This window comes from Nuphar pumila, chromosome 9, assembly GCF_984573655.1.
Source record: "Nuphar pumila chromosome 9, dmNupPumi1.hap1.1, whole genome shotgun sequence".
Taxonomy (NCBI): Eukaryota; Viridiplantae; Streptophyta; class Magnoliopsida; order Nymphaeales; family Nymphaeaceae; genus Nuphar; species Nuphar pumila.
The window spans coordinates 42,753,557-42,777,077 of NC_143257.1; the positions used below are offsets into that span (position 1 = coordinate 42,753,557).

The following is a 23,521-nucleotide window of genomic DNA, read 5'->3' on the forward strand; positions in this document are numbered from 1 at the left end:
AAACAAGTTACATTGTGAAGCTCACTCTTGGGACAAATTATATTGCAGGGCACTTCAGGTTCTATTTGTAAGAATAATTTGAGCAATAGTACCTCGTACAAACCAAACCTGACCATGTCGGTTTCGATGAGGGATCTGGATTCTATCTTTCAAGGAGCTGGACAAAAGGCACACATTGGTGGTGGTGTTGATATGGTTCATCGGTTACAATGGATTGTGCTCCGCTGCTAAGCTCTACAAAAGGCAGTGATGTAATGCAGAATTGTTATCAAGGACTAGTTGATTAAAATGTCTGTTTATATTCTGTAACTCAAGCTAACATAATCTCTTATTCTCGAGCATTATCATTTCCAGCACTTTACCTGTTCTCACAGTTGTAGCATATCTTTACCTTTAGATGTTCTAAGGTTACTTGTAGTATGGTAGCATGGCTTTTGAATCTTTTCTATTGCAGCTCTCTTGGCAGGCCTTAGAAGCACCAGAATTATTGAGGATTATACGTGCAAGCCACTATCAGGGTGGGGATGCTTGGTTTGAAAATTCTGTTGAGGAGTCCTTGGGGTTTATCCCTGTTGATTCTGGTTTTGATGTGTGGGCTGGAAACGTATGTGGTATGCGTTGTAAGCCATAGTCATATTTCCCTTTTTGAAGTAACAAGGAGTTCTAGGATTGGAGTTGGGAGGAACTTGTTCTGTATAACCTTTCAACAATGACTGATTATGTTCATTTGATGACAAGTTCTAAAATTTTCTTTGTTGGGCATTCATAGGGAACTGTAATGGCTTTACAGCCTTTACTCAGCCGGACATAGCAGAGATGGTTGCAGCTGCATCTCTTTTATGTCCTATATCATATCTAGATCATATCAGTTCCCACTTTATTCTTAAAGCTGTTAGCGTACATCTTGATCAGATGCTGTCGGCGATGGGCATGCACCAGCTTGACTTCTGGAGTGATATATGCATCCGAGTACTGGAATCTATATGTGATGGCCACATTAACTGTAGTGATTTTTTGTCATCCGTAACAAAAAAGGATTATTGCTTCCACAACATTCGTGTGGATCACTATCTTAAATATAAATTTCATCCTTCATCAACCAAAAACCTTAAGCATCTCTCCCAGCAGGGTTCATAAAGATCCAAAGGCCACTTCACTGCTTCACTCCCAGCACATGTATATCACATACCATCTTACACAACATTCCTTCCTAGGCGCATTACATTCATCGCAGCACCTAGTGTAAGTTCCCTGCATTTTTTTTCTCTTATTATCTCTGAGATTACATTCTGGTTCATGTTTGTATATGATTTTATACCTCAATCATGTCTATTTTACATTGGTCGTGCCTATCTTTGCATTAATTCACAGCTACATATATTGCTGCATCACAAATCATCAACGGTTCATATATTGCTTTTTAATATGTGTGGGTTCGAATATATATATGCTGTGTGTGTTCAAATCACCCAAATCTGGTTAAAATCTATCCTGTTGCAGTTTGATTCGGTCATAATTAGAGATGGTTTATCACATTGCTGAAACAGTGATTCGAGAACTCAGAGTATTAGGTGGATCCAGCTCTGTCAAAGCCGATTCTTCATCTAATTGATTGATTGATCTGCAGATACAGGTCAGTATCCATCCATTAGTACTTGCATCCCATATTAGACTAAATGTTCATATTTTAAGCAATCTCCACCTGTTGTAGATGAAAGTACATTGTCGAATTCAGTATGACTGGGTTTCCTAATTGAATTATTGTTTTATTTTATATCAGGTTTGTGCTTTTCCTGCAAATTATTACAAGCTACACTTATACTGCCCGGAATTTTCATATATTATATATGCTTGATGAGATATATGTATCCAGGCTGTTTTTCTGGTTGATTTAATCCATTAACAATATTCATGAATCATTTTGCAATCCACAGTAACTGCACCTAGGTACATTTCCTACCAACTACCACACAATGTTATTTCAATCACAGCTAGCCTAGCCTTTCATTATCACCTTTCATTTAGACATGGCAATGCCCACTTAACTCTAACCACTTGCTGCCAAACAGTATACCTCTTATAAATGAGTATTTATCCAATGTATTATTACAAGTATATAGGCATCATCTCACTAACATAGGCGTCATCTCACTAACATAGGCATCATATCCAGGTGTATATATACATACAATCTCATCTTGGCATAAATAGAATGTTTCATACATGTGTTCCATATTAGGATAGATGTATTCACATGCATTCATGTTCCTTTCTACATATAGTCTTCTGCCCTATACTAACCCTTTCATAGAAACACATGGAAAGTTCGGACTTCTTTTCTTCATTTGAAATCTTGATTGTCAGAATTCCATCTGATGATATAATAGCTAAATTATGAATGAAAATTTTACATTTCCTGCTCTAGCATAGAATGTATGAGCATTACTTGTTTTCATATCCCTCTTTATCTCTCCAAAGTTTCACAAATGAAAACACGAATGGCACGAGCACCATTTCGTATGAGGCAATTAATCCTAAGTTGATGATTTACATCAATGGCCATAGTCAGGATGTAAACAAAACTTAGGATTTTTATCTTTTATAAAATAACACTGGATCCACACTGGGTCATTTTCAAAATTCATCATATTTTCTTTAAATATATTTTTTTTATCAGGGTTTAATTTAAAATCAATTCAATATGTATACCAATGGCCATAGTAAGGGTATATTGAGAGTTAATTTCATTTTAAACTCTATAAAAGCACAAAAAAAAAATGTGTTTTATTCTTCACTTGAATTTAAATATAGATTATTATATAATACATTCAATGACCATAGTCTAGGATGTATTATATCTTCAATCTTATTTACATTCATTTAAAAGAACGAAATATGATTTTCGAATCCAATTTCAAAATTTAAATTCATTCATCATTTAGGATAGAATTGCATCATATTTTCAAAAAATTTCTTTTCAAAATTCCAAGTGATTCTTTTCTTCATTTCTCAGATTAAGTCTTATTTATGGATTTAAATTCAATTCTATCTCATTTTTAAAGATTCAGATTCTATTTCAAAGTCTGATTTGACTTTGAAATTTCAAAATCAATTTTATATTCAAAATTCAAATTTTCAATTCAATTCAAAGTTCAATTTAACTTTGAAGTTTCTGATTCATCTTCAAAAACAAAACCAAGTTTATCCTCCTATCTTCAAATTCAAAAATCAAAGTTTGAAATTAACTCTGAGCTTGACCTTTCCTAAATTTTAAATTCAATCTGGGTTTCCAAAACCCAGATCCGTATTCAAAAGTCCCATTTGGGCTTTCAAAATCCAAATCCAAAGTTAGATCTTAATCCCAACTTGGATCCAGATTTCCAAGTACAAATCTTCACTTTTTTGGATCTCAGACTTCAGATCCACAATCCATTTAGGATTCAGAATCTAGTTCCATTTTGGATCTCAGATTTCAGATCCAAAATCTCCTTTAGGATCCATAATCCAATTCCACTTTGGATCTCAGACTTCAGATCCAAATACATTTTAGGATCCAAAATTCAAATTTCCATCTTGGATCTCAGACTTCGGATCTAAAATCCATCTTAGGGTTCAAAGTCCAACTCTATTTTGGATCTCAGATTTCATATCCTAAATCCATTTTAAGATCTTAAATCCATTTTCAGATCTCATCTGAACTCCCTAAATCCATTTCTATTTTTTACCATTTGGATTTCTCAAGTCCATTCTGATTTCAAATTTGAAATTCAAATTCCATTTCAAATATTCATTGCCTTTCCTAAATCCAAGTTTAAAATTCGAATTCAAAGTCCATTTCTGACCTTGAAACTTCATTTCCTTTCATTTTCAGCTTCAAATCATTCTTTCTCAAAATCAAGATTTATTCTTCCAACTCTCATTATTTCAAAGATTTAGAACTTTATATATCTTTTCTGATCTATCTCAAGTTCTAATTTAGATTCAAATCATTCAGAAATCATTTCTTCATTCTATTATCAAGTCTATCTCAGAAAAACTTGAAGATTTTCGAAACATTTTCCCAAAAGAGCATACATCCTTGCATTGCACAAGCATGATTCTTTGTGCATTTTAGACTTAGGATAAATTCTTAGATAATATTTAGGCAAAGCAAAAGGCATAGATTTGATCCTTGGTTCGATTACCCCTAGTAAAGGCGCCAGGAACGGCCGAACCTCGTACCGACGAGCGAATCCCGTCTCTCCATTTTTCCGCAATATATTTTAAAACGGAGGCGAGTTAAATTTTCTAAATATTTTTAAATCAAGGTCAAGTGAGACCCCGCAAAAGAGTTCATCTTCTCTCTTCTTTCTTTTCTTTTCTCTTCTCTCTTATTTTTCTGTCTTTTATTTTTCTCCCTTCAAAAAGGAGGAAAATAGAGGCTAGAAAAGGAAAAGAGAAGGAAGAGAGAGAAACCACAAGAGAGGAAAAAAATTGCGATGATCACAGTCAGCTAGACTCTCAAGGGATTGACTAATCCTGATAGGCAAGAAATGGGCAGACTTGGTGAGTCTGTCCACGACTACCCAAATCGCATCATGCTTACGTCTCAGTTGCGATAAACCTACCACAAAATCCATCGTAACATCTTCCCACTTCCATTGAGGAATCTCGATTCTCTGCATGGAACCACCAGGATGCTGGTGTTCCACCTTGACCTGCTGACAAGTCAAGCATCTCGCAATGTACGTTGCTATCTTGCACTTCATACCATTCCACCAATACTTGCGTTGCAAATCCTTAAACATTTTTGTTCCACCTGGATGAATCATATATCTCGACATATGCGCTTCATCAAGAATCTCTTTCTTAAGATCAGAGTCGCTCGGAACCCAAAGTCGATCTCTCATACAAATACTACCATCATCTGACACACTAAAGAAAGTATCAGCTTGTCCTGCCAAGGCTAGAAACTTACCATACTGGTCGTCAAGCTTCTGAGCCTCCACGATTCTCAACAAAAATTCTGATCGAATGGTTAGACGAGACAATCTGATTGACTCGTCTGCAACTGAAAAAGGCTTCCAAACTATGAAATCTTCAATCAGCTTCTGGCTCCACACGAGACTAGCCAGAACACCACTTGATTTGAGACTAAGCGCATCCTCCACTACGTTCGCCTTACCAGAGTGGTAAGACAACGCAAAGTCATAACCCTTGATGAATTCGAGCCAACGTCGCTGTCTCATGTTCAACTCCTTTTGAGAGAACAAATATTTGAGACTCTTGTGGTCTGAGAAGACCGCAAACGATTCTCCATACAAATAATGTCGCCACAATTTCAGAGCAAACACAACTGCTGCTAGCTCTAAATCGTGTGTCGGGTAATTTCTCTCATGGGTCTTCAACTGTCTATAAGCATACACAATCACCCTACCGTGCTGCATTAGCACGCAACCCAATCTGGTACCAAAGGCGTCCGTGTACACCACAAAACTACATCTGCCTGAAGGTAAAGCTAACACCGATGAGGTCGTTAGCTTTGACTTCAAGATCTGAAAACTGTCTTCACAAGCGCTATCCCACTCGAACTTGATACCTTTACGCAAAAACTTCATCAATGGTAAGGCAATCCTCGAAAAGTCTTGGATGAATCATCGATAATAACCTGCCAATCCGAGAAAATTTTGAATCTCTGACACGTTCTGAGGCTACTTCCAGCCTAAAACTGCTTCAACCTTAGCTGGATCGACTAACACTCCATCCTTGGATATCACGTGACTAAGAAACATAACTCGCTCAAGCCAAAATTCACACTTGGAGAACTTGGCAAACAACTGATGCTCACGGAGAGTACTCAAAACAATAGGCACGTGTTCTCGATGCTGCTCAGGACTTTCTGAGTAGATCAAGATGTCGTCGATAAATACGATCACGAATGTATCCATGAATGGACAAAAAATCTGGTTCATCAGATCCATGAATGCAGCTGGTACATTCGTGAGGCCAAAAGGCATCACCACAAACTCATATAAACCATACCTCGTTCGAAAAGATGTCTTCACAATGTCTTCCTCTTTGAAACGAAGTTGATGATAACCTGACCTAAGGTCAATCTTCAAGAAAATCTTCGCCCTCTGCAATTGATCGAAAAGATCTTCGATCCTGGGTAATGGGTATTTGTTCTTGATTATCGCTTGGTTGAGCATCCGATAGTCGATGCACAACCTCAAGGATCCATCCTTCTTCTTCACGAACAACACAAATGCTCCCCACGGAGAAGCACTGGGTCAAATAAAACCCTGATCTAAGAGTTCTTCCAACTGTCGCTTCAATTCCTCAAGCTTTGCCGGAGCTATACGGTAAGGTGCCTTGGAAATAGGAGTAGTTCCAGGAAACAACTTGATACAAAATTCGATTTCTCGCTTCGGAGGTAAACCAAGCAACTCCTCTGAAAACACATCAAAAAATTCTCGAACCACGTCCAAGTCATCAATCAAAACCATCTCATGTTCGACTGGGGCAATACTGACTAAAAATGTAGTACCCCCATTCCGCAAATACTTTTGGGCCTTGAAGGAAGAGATCATACGACTATCGCGCACGGGTCGAGGAAGCTTGATCTCCAAGACAGGACGATCAGGCTGAAAAAGAACAACCTTGCCTTCTCGACAAAAAACTTGAGCGTGATACTAAAAAAGTCAATCCATGCCTAGAATGACATCAAACTCAGTCATGTCTAGCAGGATCACATCAGCTGACAGGTTCTGCCCTGCCACTGACACCTCGATGCTCGGAATGTATGAATCACAAAAGGACTGATCACCAGTCGAAGTGTGGACCTCCAACGGGTAATTCAAGGACTCTACGGTCAAAGGTAAAGTACTGGAAAATCTAGCAGCTACAAAAGAATGCGAAGCACCACAATCAAATAACGTAAAAGTTGCATGTCCTACGACTGAAATAGTACCTTGGACCAATTCACCCTTGGTCACTTGCTCCACAGTTGCTGCGTAAGCATGTCCAGCAATGACCTTCTGGTTGCCCTGCTTTGGCTAATGTTGTTGTTGCTGCTGATACGGTTGAGGCTGCCTCGGCTGCGCCTGCTGAGATGTCCCTGACGTGTTTCTTCGCTGATCATTTGCTTGCTTCTTCCTGCAGTCCCTGATATAGTGGCCCATCTTGCCACAATAATGACATACCTCCGTGTCACGTGGACAGGGTCATCCTGGATGATCGACAGTGCACTTCGGACAACCTGCCATTGTGATCTGCCTCTGCGACTGCTGGTACTGGCGTTGCTGTTGCTGACTCAGGGGTCGTCGGTTTTGGTATTATTGTTGGTTGGTGTTGTTGCTGTTGTTGTTGCTTCTATTCTTATTTGAAGGGGGATGGAACTTCCTTCCACCCCGATTCCTCTGAAACTGTCGCTTCGTAGGCCAACTCTTTTGGCCTTGATGTTGCAGCTGCTGACCTCGTGATGCTGGTACCTTCTGGGATTCTGTCCAATCATGCTCTAATAGGGAGGCTGTCTCCAGAGCCTTGTCCACTATCGTCGGTGCACGCGTATACACCTTCGTTCATAGAACAGGCTTCAGACCTCGAGCAAACTTCAGTGCTCGCTCCTTCTCGGTGGTATACAAGTTAGGACAGTATCTTTCTAGACTGCGGAAACGAGTGACGTACTCCGCAAGTGTCGAACTTCCTTGTTGTAGATCAAGAAACTCTTACATCTTCCTGCTCCTCTCGTGAGCCGAGAAATATGCAGCATAGAAGGCCTCAACAAACTGCTCCCATTCGATCGGCTGGTTGTCGAACTTGATCTCTCAGGTGGTAGTCCACTACCTTCCAGCATCCTTTCGGAGACGATACGTCCCGAAGTCAACCTTGCGATCGTCGCCCACCTATAGAACACGAAAGATCCGCTCTATCTCTCGTATCCAATCTTTCACTGCTTCCGGTGTCGCTTTTTCGTCGAATGAAGGAGGATTCATGCCCATGAACTGTTTATATGGTACTGCGGCTACAAGAACTTGGGCAGGAGTTCCCTGACCCTGGGCGGCCTGCTGAATGTGCTCATCCATGTTTCTCATTGTCTCGGTCTGACATCCAACTACCTCAGTAAGGTTGTTGAGCATCTCCATGAGATCATCACATCGTGTATGCCATGCCATTTAAATAAGTAAAATTACACATAAGCAACTGGGCAAGTACTCAAAGGTAGGAAATTTATTTCATTAATAGGAAAATTGCATGCATTACAGAAACACCCCTCATCCACACAGGGTTAATCAAACACTGCTAACAACTTAAGAAAAATCTCAGAAATGAAACACTAACTTAGTGCTTCTAACAATATAACATAACATTCTCAAGACTGGCTAGTGTAAAAATCTCGGTAGTCCTTCCGACTTCCACAACATCATGGCCTGATACAGGGAGGAGAAACAGGAGTTCTCAATGGCGTATCAGATATCTCCTGGACTTCCATCAGTACTGGCAACACAAGAGGTTCTAGCACGTACTTCAATGAAACAACATAAGGATATGATTCAGGAGAATACTGGGGAGAGTCCGGTGCTCTACGCTTGTCTTCATCCTGGCTATCCACTTCGACTACCATGGGTCCAGTGATCGAAGACACATCCTCGATATCATCAGCATTGCTCTTCTAGAGCTCATCTCGCAGCTTCATCTGACATTCTTCCTCGATATGCCCCCAAAGAGTGCAATAGGGACAATCAGATAATTCACGGGGACAAATTTGTCCCACGTGATCTACTAAACACCTAGCACAAGGAGGTGTCAACATATGCATACTACGTGCTAAGTGCTACACAACTCCACTCAAGGCCTCCTCACCTCGAGCCAAGTTCTGGAGAGCTTCCAAAATCTTCTCGTAACTTGGCTTTGTCGCCATCTAACCCACACTCAGAACCAAGCACACAACGCTAACTAAGAAGTAAGAAACAAAGAAATAAATAAGGTTTAATCATACTTACAGTGCGATGGACGATGCACGATGAAGCTTAGACCACACTTAAACACTGCTCTGATACCAGGATCTGTGGCGCCCCAAACCCCAACCTTGGAAAAACCTTAGATTTTCTATGATTTTTTTTTGAAAGGTTTTATTGAAAACAGCAGAAAACAAGGTGTAAGGAAGGTGGCAAAGCCGCGAGTCTAGTGTAAACACCCCAAATTTTCACTCACCTTCTTGACATTTCCACCAATCATCACATTTCGGTTCTCCGGAACCATTGAAGGGCAAAATGGTCATTTTCCAAGATGGAACCTTGCAGAGAGTCCTAAATTCCATTCTCGAGTCTCAAGACTTCTCCATTTAGACTCAGAGACACCCTTAAATTGCAAATTCTCAAAATCTCATGCTTAACCAAAAGTCAGAATTTTCAAATTCAAGTTCAGAATGGCAACTTTGTAGGACATGTCTTTTGCATAGCATTGCACGAGCATTTCATATCATTTCACTGCACAGCATGTCATTTTGAGATCCAGAACTCCTAATTTTTCGAAATTGTCAATCCAGATTTGATTTTTAAACTTTTCAAAATCGATTTCAAAACCCTGGGTTTTAAAAAAAAAAAACTATCAATTCTTCCCATTTTACCCCCAGGACCCCGAATTACGAAAAGTTTTCTTAAGAAAACAATCTGGATGGTTTTGACATTTCAAAATCTCGCTAGTTGGAAAGAGGGGGACACAATTTCAAAATTCATAAGATCTTATTTCAAACTTTTACAAAAAGATTCCGAATTTCCCTACTTCTTTCAAAATTTCGCCCTGAAGAACCATTTTCTTCCAAGTTTTTAAATCAAGCCAAATTTTGCTTTATGTTTTTCCAAAACTAGCCTACTATTATGAAATTTCCAAAAATTCCACTTGGCTCTTATTTCAAATAAGTGACGTGGGACCCGCCTCAATGTGGTGTCACACTAGAATTTTCAAATATTTCTAGTGCCCACTCGAAAGTGGCACCGATTTACAAAAACCTTGTTTTTAACTCAATTTTAATAAAATAGTTAGTGGGCCCATGTAGGTGGCACCCCACTAAAACTCTTTGCCAAGAAAAACAATTTTTCAAAAAGTTTTCAAATCTAGCTTAGGTGGCACCACCTTAAAACAATAACATTCGTTTTACCATTTTGTTTTGTTTTTCATTTATTACCATTACTTTTCAACCCAATTTTTTTTTATCTTTACCTAACTTTTCAAAAAAAAAAAATTGCTGGAGAAAAGGGAGCCGTCCCCCCTTTCAAATGGCGACAATTTTGAAATTTTTCAAAAATCAGTTTTAAAAGCTTATCAAAATCTTTCATGAGAGAGGCCCGAGCTTTTGGCTGAAAGGGCGGAATTTTTTTTAAAAAGGGGGCTTAGGCCACCCGGAAAGGGAGAATTTTTTGGCTTTTCCCCTATCTCTTCACCCCCTTTCCTCACCACCTCTTCTCCTCTCGGCTATCAGGAAACCGATCCCAACCTCTCCTTCTCTCATCTCTCAAACCCCTTTCTTCTTCCCCAAACTGTTTTGTTTCCTCTCTGCATCACGCCTATCTTGCCTCTGTATCCTCATTACCATTCAAGAAGCGAACTCCCGGCGAAGAACCTTCTCAATCTCGGTTGAATCAAGGTTATCCCGCCGTGTACACTGTGGGTTACATCAAGGTTTTCATTCCCAAACCAAAAGTTTTCCAGGAATCATCCGCAAAGAATCAGCCCGTGCAAGCAATCAGGTGAAGGTTCAGCGCATATCTACATCTCTGAGACATTGAGTAATATCTTCATGCCATCTGCATCACCTCTTAATCATCCTCATTGATGAAAGTTGTCACCTCGGTTATTTTAGGTGTTAAGGATCTGTGATGCTTCGCAATAGCATCATTGATCCCTCTAAAAGGTAGATTTTGCTGAATTATTATCATCTAATAACACTTGTTGACTTGATTTGTTTCAAAATCATAAGCTTTATGAAATAGTATTTCCTGTTCAATCAAAGGGTTTTTCAAATCCAAGGACATTCCACACTCCTTCACATATTCCTGATCAAAACTTTACAGGAAACCTCTGTGTCATTCAAGGTTCCAGTTTATGCAAATGGATTGGATGATTTTGCAAGTGATCCCATATCCATCGCCATGTTTCCATGTTACTACCCCTCTCTTTTTTTTTTTCTTTTACAGGTTTTGTATTTAGTAGCATTATTACTTAGTGTTCCTGTATCTTATTGATTTTAACAAGCCTATATAGTTTTTGGTGTCTGCTCGAAATGGAGTCAAAACGACATCCTCACGGATTGATCGTATATTAAATGGGTGCCTTTGACCACGGCACTACACCAAGCCCACCTTAGCTTATCTCCAGCTCCCTATCCTTCATCTTAATCCCTTGTTTATCAGCATATGAATCTTTTCTTTTTTTTTTGGTTGCCATTTGCATATGATTACAGGTACCCATGTTGTTATATTATTCTGAGAAATGTGTGTGAGCAGCAGTAATGGTCTCTTTCTGTACCCCCTTCCCAATCTGTCCCTAGTGGCCTTTATGTGGCTATACTTGTGTAATATTGCAGAGGCTAAATTCGGATGATGGAGGAGCAGCATGTATTAACGTGATGATTTGTTTCTCCCAAATGCTGAAAAGAACTCTCTTATAATCGATACCTGTTCAGAATTTTTTTTTTCTTTTCTCTGTTTTAATCTTTGAAAGAAGCATCCTTTACTGAATCACGCACATGTCTTCTTGTAGGTTTAATTCATAATGTGAAAGCATTTCTATTAGTATCTTCCAAATTTCAGTCTTTACCATCCTAATATAAATGTTTTTTTTTTCTTTGTTAAGAAATCTTCAGGATTACCTGCAGAACGCGTCTTAGTAGTTCTGGGTGCAAAATCTCTTCTTGTACTTAAGTTTAATTGATGTCTGTTTCCTGGTGTTGTATATTCTTGGCCATTGTGTTGTGCTGATGTAATATGGTTACGTTATCAATAGAATTGTTGGCATACATATTATATGAACTGACCGATTGATCAAAAAAAAAAAAGAGAAAAATTTTCAAGCACAAAGCTGCATTACCATCATCAACCAGGTGGACAAGTGCTTGACTTGATTGCAATAAAGCAATGTTGATAGGAACTAGGAAGAGATCTGAATTTCTCTGAGCCTGCTAAAGAGATCATTGTCTGGTTGAATTTCAATTTTGATTGCCATGGTGAATCAAGTGTTGTAATACAATTTTCTGTTCACTAGAGAAATGGCTTGTACTGTAACAGTAGACACATCAAAATGTTCTTAAAATACCTTTATGCATAGCACACAGTTTTCTATTTGCTCAAAGTAGGATTCCAGTGAAAGTTAAACAAGCAGGTGATTAAAGTGCAAGGTCAGACAACAACACCAGTAGTGTGTTGAGCATATTATGCATCTTTTCTCAGTAATGAAAAATTTCGAATAGCATACCACTGTGATTAGTAAGCCTAACTTGTCTTTACAAATGTTGGCTATGTTCATTTAGGGGTCGATAATGGTGACTTAATAACACCCTTGACATGCTTGAATGCTTGATAATCCAGTGTATAACTGCTGACGGATAAAATTTGTGTACAAAACTTTGACCCTTGACACTCTTAATAGTTCTCTATATAGCTTCTGGATGTGGAGTTTGTGGTGCTGATTAAAACCATTTGTGGTAAATAAGAAGTTGTGATGGTATTATGCCAGCCATGTGATCTTAACGTCTGCCCATCCTTTTCATACCATCAATAACATGTGATAGGCATTTACAGATCACTCTTTCCAGCCATTAGCATTGTTTCAGCCACTAGGGTAGCCTCAACTATTAGTATCATTTCAGCCACCAGTTTCATCCCATCTCAAATCAGATTTTTTTTTTCTTTCGATTTGTAATTATAGGATCACATACATGTGTATATGTCCTTGTAGATCCATTCCTCGTACTAATTCTCATTTTGCAGGGAAGTCTGGAGAATACTGGCTCTTCTCCATTCTGTATTTTTTTTTTACTTTATGTCAGAGATGTAACAATCTATTTGGAATAATATTTACTTTACTGCTTAGATTAGGATGCATCTCATACAGTTTGATTTCGGCAATATCCTGATTCTATGATGCCTATATCTCAATTCTAAAAAAAAAAAATTCACCGTGGATGAACACGAATGGCACGTGCACCAGCTCTTAGGGAGTTGATGAACTCGGTGGAATCCATATTTACGGCCCTAGTCGGAATATGGACGAGACCCAGATCCATCATCTTTCTACCAGTCACATTGAGCCTACACTATTAGGCTATCTTAAAATGCACAATCATATTTCTAATATTTTCAAAGTATTGTGCATTAAATCAATTAAACTCTGAATATATTCATGGCCACAGTCAGAATATGTGCAGGATTTATTTTGACTTAATACATATTTTTCAAACAAATTTCTTAGAAAACCTTTCAAAGTGCATTCATTTGCTCATATCATTTGCATCATGAAATCATTGATTTTCCCATGATTTTCTTAAGAAAACTTCATTCTCAAGAAATCGATTTCTCAAGAAACTCTGAGAATTTTTCAAAATCAGTTTTCTCAAGTCAAGTTTTACAGTTTTCCATGGAAACTAGTCTCTCAAGAAACTTCTAAGTTGGATTTCCAAAATCAAAGTTTTCCCTCGATTTTCCCTGGAAAATGTTATTTTCTTAAGATTTTCAAAAGGAATTTTCCAATCTTTCTCAAGATTCAAAGATCAATTTTCAAGTATTTCAAGGGTTTTAAGGTTAAGATTCTCAGGATTTCAATTTCCCAAGTTTCAATTTTCCTTTTCCACAAGAGTTTTCCTATAAATTTTCCATCATTTTCCTAAGAAAATTCTCAAAGTCCAAGTTTTCCTAAGAAGTGTTTCCCTTTTCAAATGTTCACCTTTTTTCTCAAGAATTACTTCCATTTTCCCAGGATTTTCAACCATTCATGATTTTCCTACATCTTTATGAACTTTCCCGTGATTTCAAAACCCTTTTCTTCTGAGTTTCCTGCGCAATTGACTTTCATCTTTTTCCTGAGAGATTCTTTTCAACTTCAAATATTTTCCAAGCATACATCATATTTTCCCAAGTTGCATTTTCCAAAATCTCATAGCACATGCCTGAATTCTCTGTGCATTTAGGATAGAACATGATTTTAATGATTTAACTAAGTCAAGCACAATTTTGGTCCTTTGTTCGATTACCCTTTTAAAGGCGGCAGGAACGGTCGAACCTCGTACCGACAGGTTGAGCCCCATCCCATGGATTTTCTCGCAATTTTCAAAACGGAGGTGAGTATTTCAAAACAATTTCCAAAATCCAGTCAAGTTTGACATCGCGAAAGCGTTTTCCTCTCTCTCTTCCGCAAGGAAGGGAAGACGGGAAAAATTTTCGCAACGAAAACATCTAGACGACCACAAGTGAGTACAACAAAAGTAACTAACAGTGTAACTAAAGGTACAATCACAAATGTAAAAGGGGTATACAACCCGACAATTTAAAAGTTACAAAATGTAATAGTACAAAATCTCAAAAATAGGGAATATATCCCAACCAAGACCCATAACCACTGGGACATGATCTGCAGCTAAGTGTGGGTCCTCAAGCCTCCACCGTGTGCCGTCGCATCAACACTGTACCTGTTTGTCACCTACATCCCCATAAAACGGGGTCAGTCCTCTTGCGAGGTGGTGAAGAAACAACCACAATATATATGTCAAATCTAAGAGGAAAACAGGAAACAAAACAAGAACTAACAAGTGTAGGCGTCTGTGTCAGGTAAGTGCGTACGTGACAAGTGCTAGTCAAGTGAAGAAGTAACAGAACTAAAGTAACTGTAAGCAAGTAACTAAGAGCAGTAACAAAACTGTAACAAGTACTGAGCAAGTAAAGTAACTGAAGTAACTGCTAAACAAGTAAAGTAACTAAGATAACTATAGTAAGTCAGTTGTGATTGGTTAGTCTTTAAGTTCTTCTTGTTACTCCTTCGGGTATGCGAAAGAACCTCACATTCTGTGAGACATGCACCCGGCGTCTATTATTCAAATTCTAATGTGGTAACCGGGGATGCTACAAACCGAGTAAACCTTATGCGAGCAGCACGCAGCTGAGAGAAACTCTCGCATAGGTAAGGATTGCAATCCATACTACTGCAGTAGTGAGGTCCTAAAAAGGCAACCTCGACCTCCCTGACTCTGAGTGACTGGAGGCCAAAGGACACTACAGCAACTGTCAAAACACATGTCGTAGTAACGATAAGTCACTCAAGGTTGTACCATCCACCCTCTCCAAGGTGAACCATTTGTGAATGGGGCGAAGCATGGTTTATCTTTCTTAGGATCATAATTCAGTCATACCTCTTAACGAGAATTTTATGCCTCGTGGTCCCTGTGGGGTACACAAAATGAGGACTTAGCCTGCCCATCCACGTGCTCAGCCTCACACGACCAACAAGAGCACATCGCTAGTGAAAGCGATCATAACACCATATTATTTCTTTTCTAAATTAGGGTATAGTCACACGTGAGTTCACTCACGACAGAAGGGCCATTTTCCAGAGACTCCAACTGAGTCCACAATACAAATCATGTTCATTCATACCCTATGGTGTTTCAGTTTTAGTCTTTCCATTTCATGAACTAAATACACCTTATGCATTCACCAATGCCTCAAGCAATGTACCTGACGAGGTACACACTACTCAGTACGAGTGTCAGGATGTGCCACGTGCAAAGTGTAATAATACTACATGCTTTCTATCATTTGCACAATCATAAGGAACAGAGGCATTATACAATTTTTATTTCTGAGAGACAAGAAAATGTGCAAGCAAGTATACAGTTTCATGCATATGAAATTTCATCAATTTTCATCACTCAAGTAGTTGACACTAAACCATTAATGTTGGCACTTTGCATAACATGAGATCGTTCTCGTAAGGAAAATTCATGATTTGGCGTACTTATGTGTTGAGATTGAATTTAACAATATTCCCATACGTATGGGAATTACATTCGCATTCCAAGGTGAATTGTCGCTCTTGCAGGAGAAAAGATGCAATCGCGACACGAAAGACCATCATACTTGATTTAACACACTTACGTGTTATTGAGGAAATCTGGGATATTCCCAACTTATGGGAATAACATTAGCATTTCCACGGTGTGGGGTGTTGCGCCTGCGAACCTGATACAACGATACTGAACAGAGTTCGAGACAAGGCTCTATGTACGTGGAGTTTGCAATAGTGCTCATCGGCTTACTTCACTAGTCCGTCAAAACGAACACCAATGCGTGAGTGTTTCCCTAAAGAATGTGACACACTTACGTGTCAAGGGCGAATTCAGGAAATATCCCATCTATGGGGATTACATTGGCTTTTCCACGGTTTGGGGGTGCCACGCCCGCAAACCCGAAACGAAAATTTTGACAGGACGATTGTAAAATAAACACTATGTAACTCATACCATTTCGGAGTGTAAATTATCTGTGGAAACACTTGGACGGGACACAAGAGTGCCATGTCTCCATTCGGTCGCACCGAAACACTCAACTATGTGCATTAACTTGTATATATATATATATATATATATTACGAGGCTCACCTACATCGACATATATATATATATATATGTATATTTACATATTTACATGTACATTCAATAATGCATACCCCTTTATGTATATATATATATATATACACATTTATATATATATATATATATAGATACTCGAAACAGGTGCATCCCAAGGCATGTGCATGCATGCCAAACACCCTAACTGAATTACGAAAGGGTGCGGGGCAAGACAATCCCACGAGTTTGGACCCTCTAAGGTTCGGCTGGAAGTATGGTTTCATGATGGTCATAAAAAAAAAAGTCTTTACTAGGGACAACCGATTAAATGGGGTAACGAGGCTGCAGGGGTTCTGACAATGGAATCGTGTACCTGCTGCCAATGCGGGCCTGCAGAAAAGTGCAGGTCTGGTCCTCTGGACCAGACTGCTGAGTCCACTAAGGGATTTTGGTCCGACACATAGCTCGGACCAGCCTGCTGAAATGGCTCGGTAGGGACTGGTTCAGGCTGCCAAACGTGACAGCCGCGGGTAACCCTGCGGATCTGGGTGCCAAAGAAGCTGGACAGGGGTCTGCTCCATGGGACGAGACTGTGTTGTCAAACACACTGAGGTCTGAACCTTTGATTCAGACCTAGACCAACAAGGGTCTGCCACACATGGCCTGGGTGCCCAGCACCACACGGCTGGCACCCGACTCCAACAAGGGGAAAAACAGGGTTGGCACTAAGTGCCACGCCCGGGCTGTCAAACGCACTCAGGTCTGAACTTTTAGTTCAAACCTGAACCCAAAAGGGGTTAGCCAAAAGGTGGCCTGGGTGACAAGCACCACGTGGCTCGCACCCGACTCAAAAGAAGGAGGAAAAACTGGATCGTCCCAAGTGAGCCACGGTCTAGCTGGGGTCTGGCCCATGAACCAGACAGTTCCAGCCAGCTGTAGCACTGATCTGAACCCTCGGTTCAGACTGGTACTACAACCCAAAACACTAAAAGAAAATGAATGGGCTTCCTATGTTGGGCATGCAGACCACCCGCATGATGTCCATCTACAAACGCAAGGCAAACGGGGTTGGCTGAAGGGTCTGGTCTGCTGGACCAGACCTTGTGTCTCTCAAACTCACGAACTAGAGCCCAACGGCTTGGTCCACAGCTGCTAAAGAGGTTGGGTGTCTGTCATAGGCTGGCCCCAACCTGCTAAAACCGTCCGGTGACTCGTTGCGCCAACCACAATGAACCATAAAAAAAACAGAAATTAAACACAAACGACATTTAATGCTGGAGGGCCAGGGGCCCTCTCTCCTCTAATGAATCATGGTCACACTGTGACCCAGGCCAACACATGGTTGTGCCAGTCCCAAATGCATTGGGACTGGTTTGAACCGATGCAAGGCGAAGGAGGGAGGTGGCGGCTGCGGCTCACCAACTGCTGCATGCCTGCCTGCAAGGGAGTACCGAGGGGGCTGGGTTCATGCTGGACCAGCCCAGCTCGGTCCAGTGCATCCCAGCATGGGCAACACGCCCAGCAACAAGGGGAAGAGACACCAGCAAGAAGAAAAATGCAAAGAAGGTTCCAGCAAAGCTTGCGAAAGAAAAATATATATTAAAAATATGCAACAGCATGGAAACACATAAACCGTTGGATGCAAATGAAGACATGGAAGAAGAACAAAAGAGACTTATCCAGCTAATCCGCCAATGGAGCATGCATTCATAGATGCTATGCCTCCCTTGGTTTCATGGTGTATTAAAACGATATAAGGAAGAACGATTAAGCCTTCACCTTGGAGCTTGAAGGAAAGAGGTAAGTGCAGCAGCTCCTCTACGTTGATGGAGAGACACCCCCACAGCTGGGAGGAAGAGGAAGAAGAAGAAGAAGTGAGAGAGTAAGGGAGAGAGAATGGGAAAGAGTGAGAGAATGAACCCTTGAAAAAAAATTGCCCCTCTAATGGGGTGCTCGACTTTTTCAAAGGGCTTTAAGAGGGCTGGGCTGAGATGGAGGGTGGAGAATCACCCTCCAAGATGTGGGGTTGGGGGTGGATCACGGTTTTCCACCGCCGCCCAGCTCCACAATACATCTCAAGAGATTTGAATTTACTTTTTAAAATTTACAGAAATGCCATGGGGTTGCCGCCCCATGCATCCAATAGGGTTTATTCTAGCTTCATGATGGCTCTTTGTGAACACCCCAAAATTTTCAAAATATTGTAAATATTCTCTTTTTGTCCCTAACCCCATTTTCTGAGCAATCAAGTCAGTTTTAGATTTAAATTTCAGTCATTCCTCAGATTTTATTGAAATTTAGTGCTGATTCAGTTTTAGATCCAGAACCGAGTAAAAGATCTGAATCTGAACCTCGTTGTCCAATTTCCAAATGAAAATTATAAAAATACCAAAAATAGCTTTTGAATAGCTCGTATAGTCCATCCGGCGTCAGTTTGGATTCATTGCTCTATATTTCTCAATTCAAGGTTCAAAACTCGAAAATCTTTTCAAAATTTGAATCCAAACTCATTCTCTGAAGAAATCAAAACCAAATTTTTAGAAAACCCCTATTTTGTAAATTCTTACCCAAAAAAATAAAAATAAAAATAAAAATACAAAAAAGAGTTTGCCCCTCATATTTTCTTAGGTTTTTATTTTTCAAAACAACAAAAAGGAAAAAATCAGAAAATACCGAAAAAAATCCAAATAATAAAGAAAATTACCAATAAAATAGTTTTTTTTTAAAAAAACCCATCCCTAGAAAAACGTTTTCAAAAGAACCTCTTTTTAAAAAATCTCGAAAAAGAAACCTTCAAAACCCTCTCACACCCTCTTTTCATTCCAGAACCCTCTTCCCAATCATGCTCCTCTACCGCCAACAACACCTCCTCAACCCTTCATCACCAACAACATCTCCTCAACCCTTCATCACCAACAGCATCTCCTCCTTCCTTCGTTCATCGCCAACGGCCCAGCCTCGCACTCTCTCCTTCCTTCTTCAACCCTTCGATCCTTCATCCCCATGAACGAACCATCGATCTTCAACTTTCTCCATTGCCTTCCAGAAGCTCCTCTCCCTCTATAAAGAGGAGACGCAGAAGGAAGGAAGGGGGAGAGGGTTGGGTGACAACATCCGATCAAACATTTTCTTCCACAAGCATCTCGTCCTTCCTGAAATTCCACTAGAGGGGGGGTGAATAGTGAAATACTAAATAGATCGATAAAATAAAAATAGAATGCAATAAGGCACAACATATAAAACACAGAATTTATACTGGTTCGGTCAAAACCCTGACCTACATCCAGTCCCCAAGCAAACCACTTGAGCTTTCCACTATAACATCTGAGTTACCGGATAAATAGTACAACACCCTCTTCCTCAGAGGTATTCTTCTCTCAACAGAGAAGGGGCACACCTTCTTTCACAGAGGTCTTCTTCTCTCAACAGAGAAGGGGCACACCCTCTTTCACAGAGGTCTTCTTCTCTCAATAGAGAAGGGGCACACCCTCTTTCACAGAGGTCTACTTCTTTTAGCAAAGAAGGAATATAGAGAATAACAAAAAGTTTACAATACTTCCTATAGAACCTTCAGAATGATATGAATGCACGAATGAAGGATTCTCAGAATGTTCTATTCTTTTCACTCAGAAGATACTCTTTGTCAAAGAGCTATTCTTGACTTTTTCTCTTTCTTTTCTTTTTTTCTTTTTCAAGGCTCTCTTTCAAATATCGAATAGGAATTTTTCTCGTTGTAAGCTCACATGTCCTTGTGTGAATAAGTAATTTGATTGTGTTTATATAGCCTTAGAAAAATAGTCATTGCTTTTTTGAAATGATAGTTTTTTTGGGATGTGAGATGTCAAGTCATTTCAAAAAACATCTTTATGGATTTTCGAAAAAGTCTTCTTTCCATAAAAGTAGTATTTGGGGTATACTAGTCATTGTAATATTTTAGGTATGATATATTTTATGTAAAAAGTCTTTTTCTTATAATAGTACATTAAACGTTGGATGTGTAAGCCATCATGTAGTTTTGTCTTTATTCTAATTAATGATTTGTAGTACTTAAGTATTTTATTTAGAAATTGTCACTTCTTTACTTAAATGAGTGTAAGTACAATAAATGCTTTGAGATCTTTATTTGTAAATAGTCATATCAAGAATTGCTTTTTGATGTGCTATTTAATGTCTACAAAGAGAATGAAGACTTTAAGCAAGTCGACATTCTTGAGTGGGATTAAAATAGTTATTTCTAAAAAAGATTTTTAGATAAGGTATTTAATGTTTTACAAAGAGAATGATGACTTTAAGTAAGTCGACATTCTTGATTTGTAAAAAGGTAACTAAAGTCTTTTCTAAACATATTATATTTGTTTTTCTCTGTCTACCCGATTTCTATGTTTTGTCTTTTTCTTACACACTTGAAATCATTTCTTTTTATTTCTTTTCAAGTTGTCTTATACATGATAGAAGGTACAATTATTGCTTTTTGAAATCATGAGCTAATATATCATGTCAAAATACCTTTTCCATAAAGGTTTGTAAGAAGGTACAATTATTGGTTTTCAAAAAGGTGCTTTTTGAAACTATCGTATACTTTTATGAAATATAGCTTTTGGGAATGAGTGACTTTTATGATAAAGTATATAATATGCAATATGCATGCTTCTGAAGGTTCTATTATATATGACTCTAAAGAAGAAAAAAGTCTTGATCTTGAGGAAGCCGATCTCTTTAGATGATCTTTAAGAATGCATGGCTCATCAAGCTTTTTCTTCAAGAAGTATGATTACACCACAGTTGTACTTGAATAGGAGGTCTCCATCCTTTTGGGTGAGATATCCTTGCATCAAATACTCGTTAGATACATGGCAAAGCATATCTAGTCATAATATAAAATTTTTCAAGAAGACATATTATCATATCATATTAAATCAAATATGACAGTGTATCATATTGTGTGTCATCAAAATATAGTTTCTCAACATTCTCCCCCTTTTTGATGATGACAAAATATGCTCCCTCTGTCAAATACATATTATGCATAGTAATAATAATATCATAAGAATATTGAAAAAATGTCAAAGAGTATTTTTCTCCATTATTGGAGACAGGTTTTTCTCCCCCTTTGTCATGGACAAAAAGGAGAGATCAGAGTAAGTAGAGGTATTACAGACCAAATGAAAAAAAGTATATAAAGTTATTACAGACGACATGAATAAAGAGTTTATTTTGAGCTGGATGAGGGGTGAAACTTTCTAAGTAATGCATCTTGGCCGATTTGCAGTGATGCTTGACTCTTGAGAAGGAGATCCTGGGTGTTTTGTATATTGACAAGTGTTGAGAAGATGTCAAGGTCAGAAGTTGCTGCTGGATCTGCTTCGTGAGGGCCTTCGTCGTTAGAGTTTAGGTGAAAGGACTCTTTTTCATGGAGAGAGGAGTCATCAAACGTGCGGTTGGAGTGATAGACGACATCAGTTTCAAGTGGTATTTGGAAGTATTCAAGAATGAAGGTGATGAAGTACCCGAAAGGAAGAGAGTGAAAGGAATGAAAGTTAATCATGTTATGGAAGATGACACTAGACCAGTTGATGGGAAAGGCACAAAAGATTGCATAAAGAAGAAGTGATATTTCATTGGCAATAAATCCTTTAGAGGGCGACTTAGGGACTACGTTGGATGAAAGGATTTTGGACAACAACAGAGCATGAGGCTTTAAGTTGCTTTCATGCCACGGAAAGTGGGTGGAGCGAGTGGAGAGGAAGACTTTCTTAAACACGGTTTGGTCGAGAGGAACTATGTTGGGGAGCTCAATCCCGTAGAAAGATATATTCAGAATGTGGCCTAACTTAGACATGTCAAAGGAGAAGACTTTTCCATGAACCATGGAAGTGATAGTAGAGTGATCATGGTCGACAGAAAGGTTTGTGTAGAACACTTTGATGAGATGTGGATAGATGGTCATGAATTTTGGAGAGGCTAGGACATGAATAAATTCAGAAAGTGAAGTTTGTAAATCAAATGATGGAAAGGCTTCAAGATGAACTAACTTGCCTGGTTGGATGGTCATGGAGTTAATGGAGTGATATGTGTGAATGAGATCTAGAAATCTCAACTCTGAAGCTTCAAGCATGTTAATGTCGGATGTGGAAGAGGGTGCCATTTGCAAGTACTTTTGATCAAAGAGAGACTTAGAAAGAAGAGCTTGGAAAGAATGATAGCTTGGATAGTGAAATTCGAGTGGAATGGTGAGGTATGAACCAATCTATTAAATAGAAGGAAGAAAATAATTGTGATACAAAATGAATGACATTTGAAGTGAATGATTTTTGAAAGAAGAAATTCGTGAGTTGTAATTTAAGAGGCTTGTGAATGATAAATCAAATCAATTTTTGGAAGATAGTGTATTATATTAGTGTGAATGACAAGAAGGACAAAGTTATACAAATAATTTTTCTATATAGAGAAAAATTGCTATGGAAGAGTTTATCGAATAGTGGGATGTGTCATGCTTTGAGAATGGAGTGCCCCATTAGAATAGATGTGTGATGAATGAATAAAGTAAAGAAGGTGAGTAATCTATAGATTTTAAAGATTTTAAAGATTTTTGTGTAAGGAAGTGATGAGATGTAAGAAAAAATAATGGCCTAATAGAACAAACAACTTTTTATACAATGTTTTTACTTTATGTGAAAGCATTCTAAATTCGTAAAGGAGTTTGGAATAAGACAAAAAGGATATATGAGTGAGATGCAATAATTTCTTATTTAAGAAGTGTTTTTATGGATATGCGTGGAAGGAGTGAGAATAGTCATAAAGAGAGGTGATGCTATATACGAATTTGGAGTGAGATAATAGTGGTCATAAAGGACTACAATCACTTGAGGTTAGATATGAGATGTATGACATAAAGTACAGTTATGATTGACATGAATTGATGTTTTG

At 38.8% G+C, this 23,521-nt stretch overlaps 1 pseudogene; it reads left to right on the plus strand.

Moving 5' to 3' along the window:
- Window positions 1–427: 427 nt before the first annotated feature.
- Window positions 428–7,364, plus strand: LOC149828572 (triacylglycerol lipase 1 pseudogene; annotated as a pseudogene).
- Window positions 7,365–23,521: the final 16,157 nt, after the last annotated feature.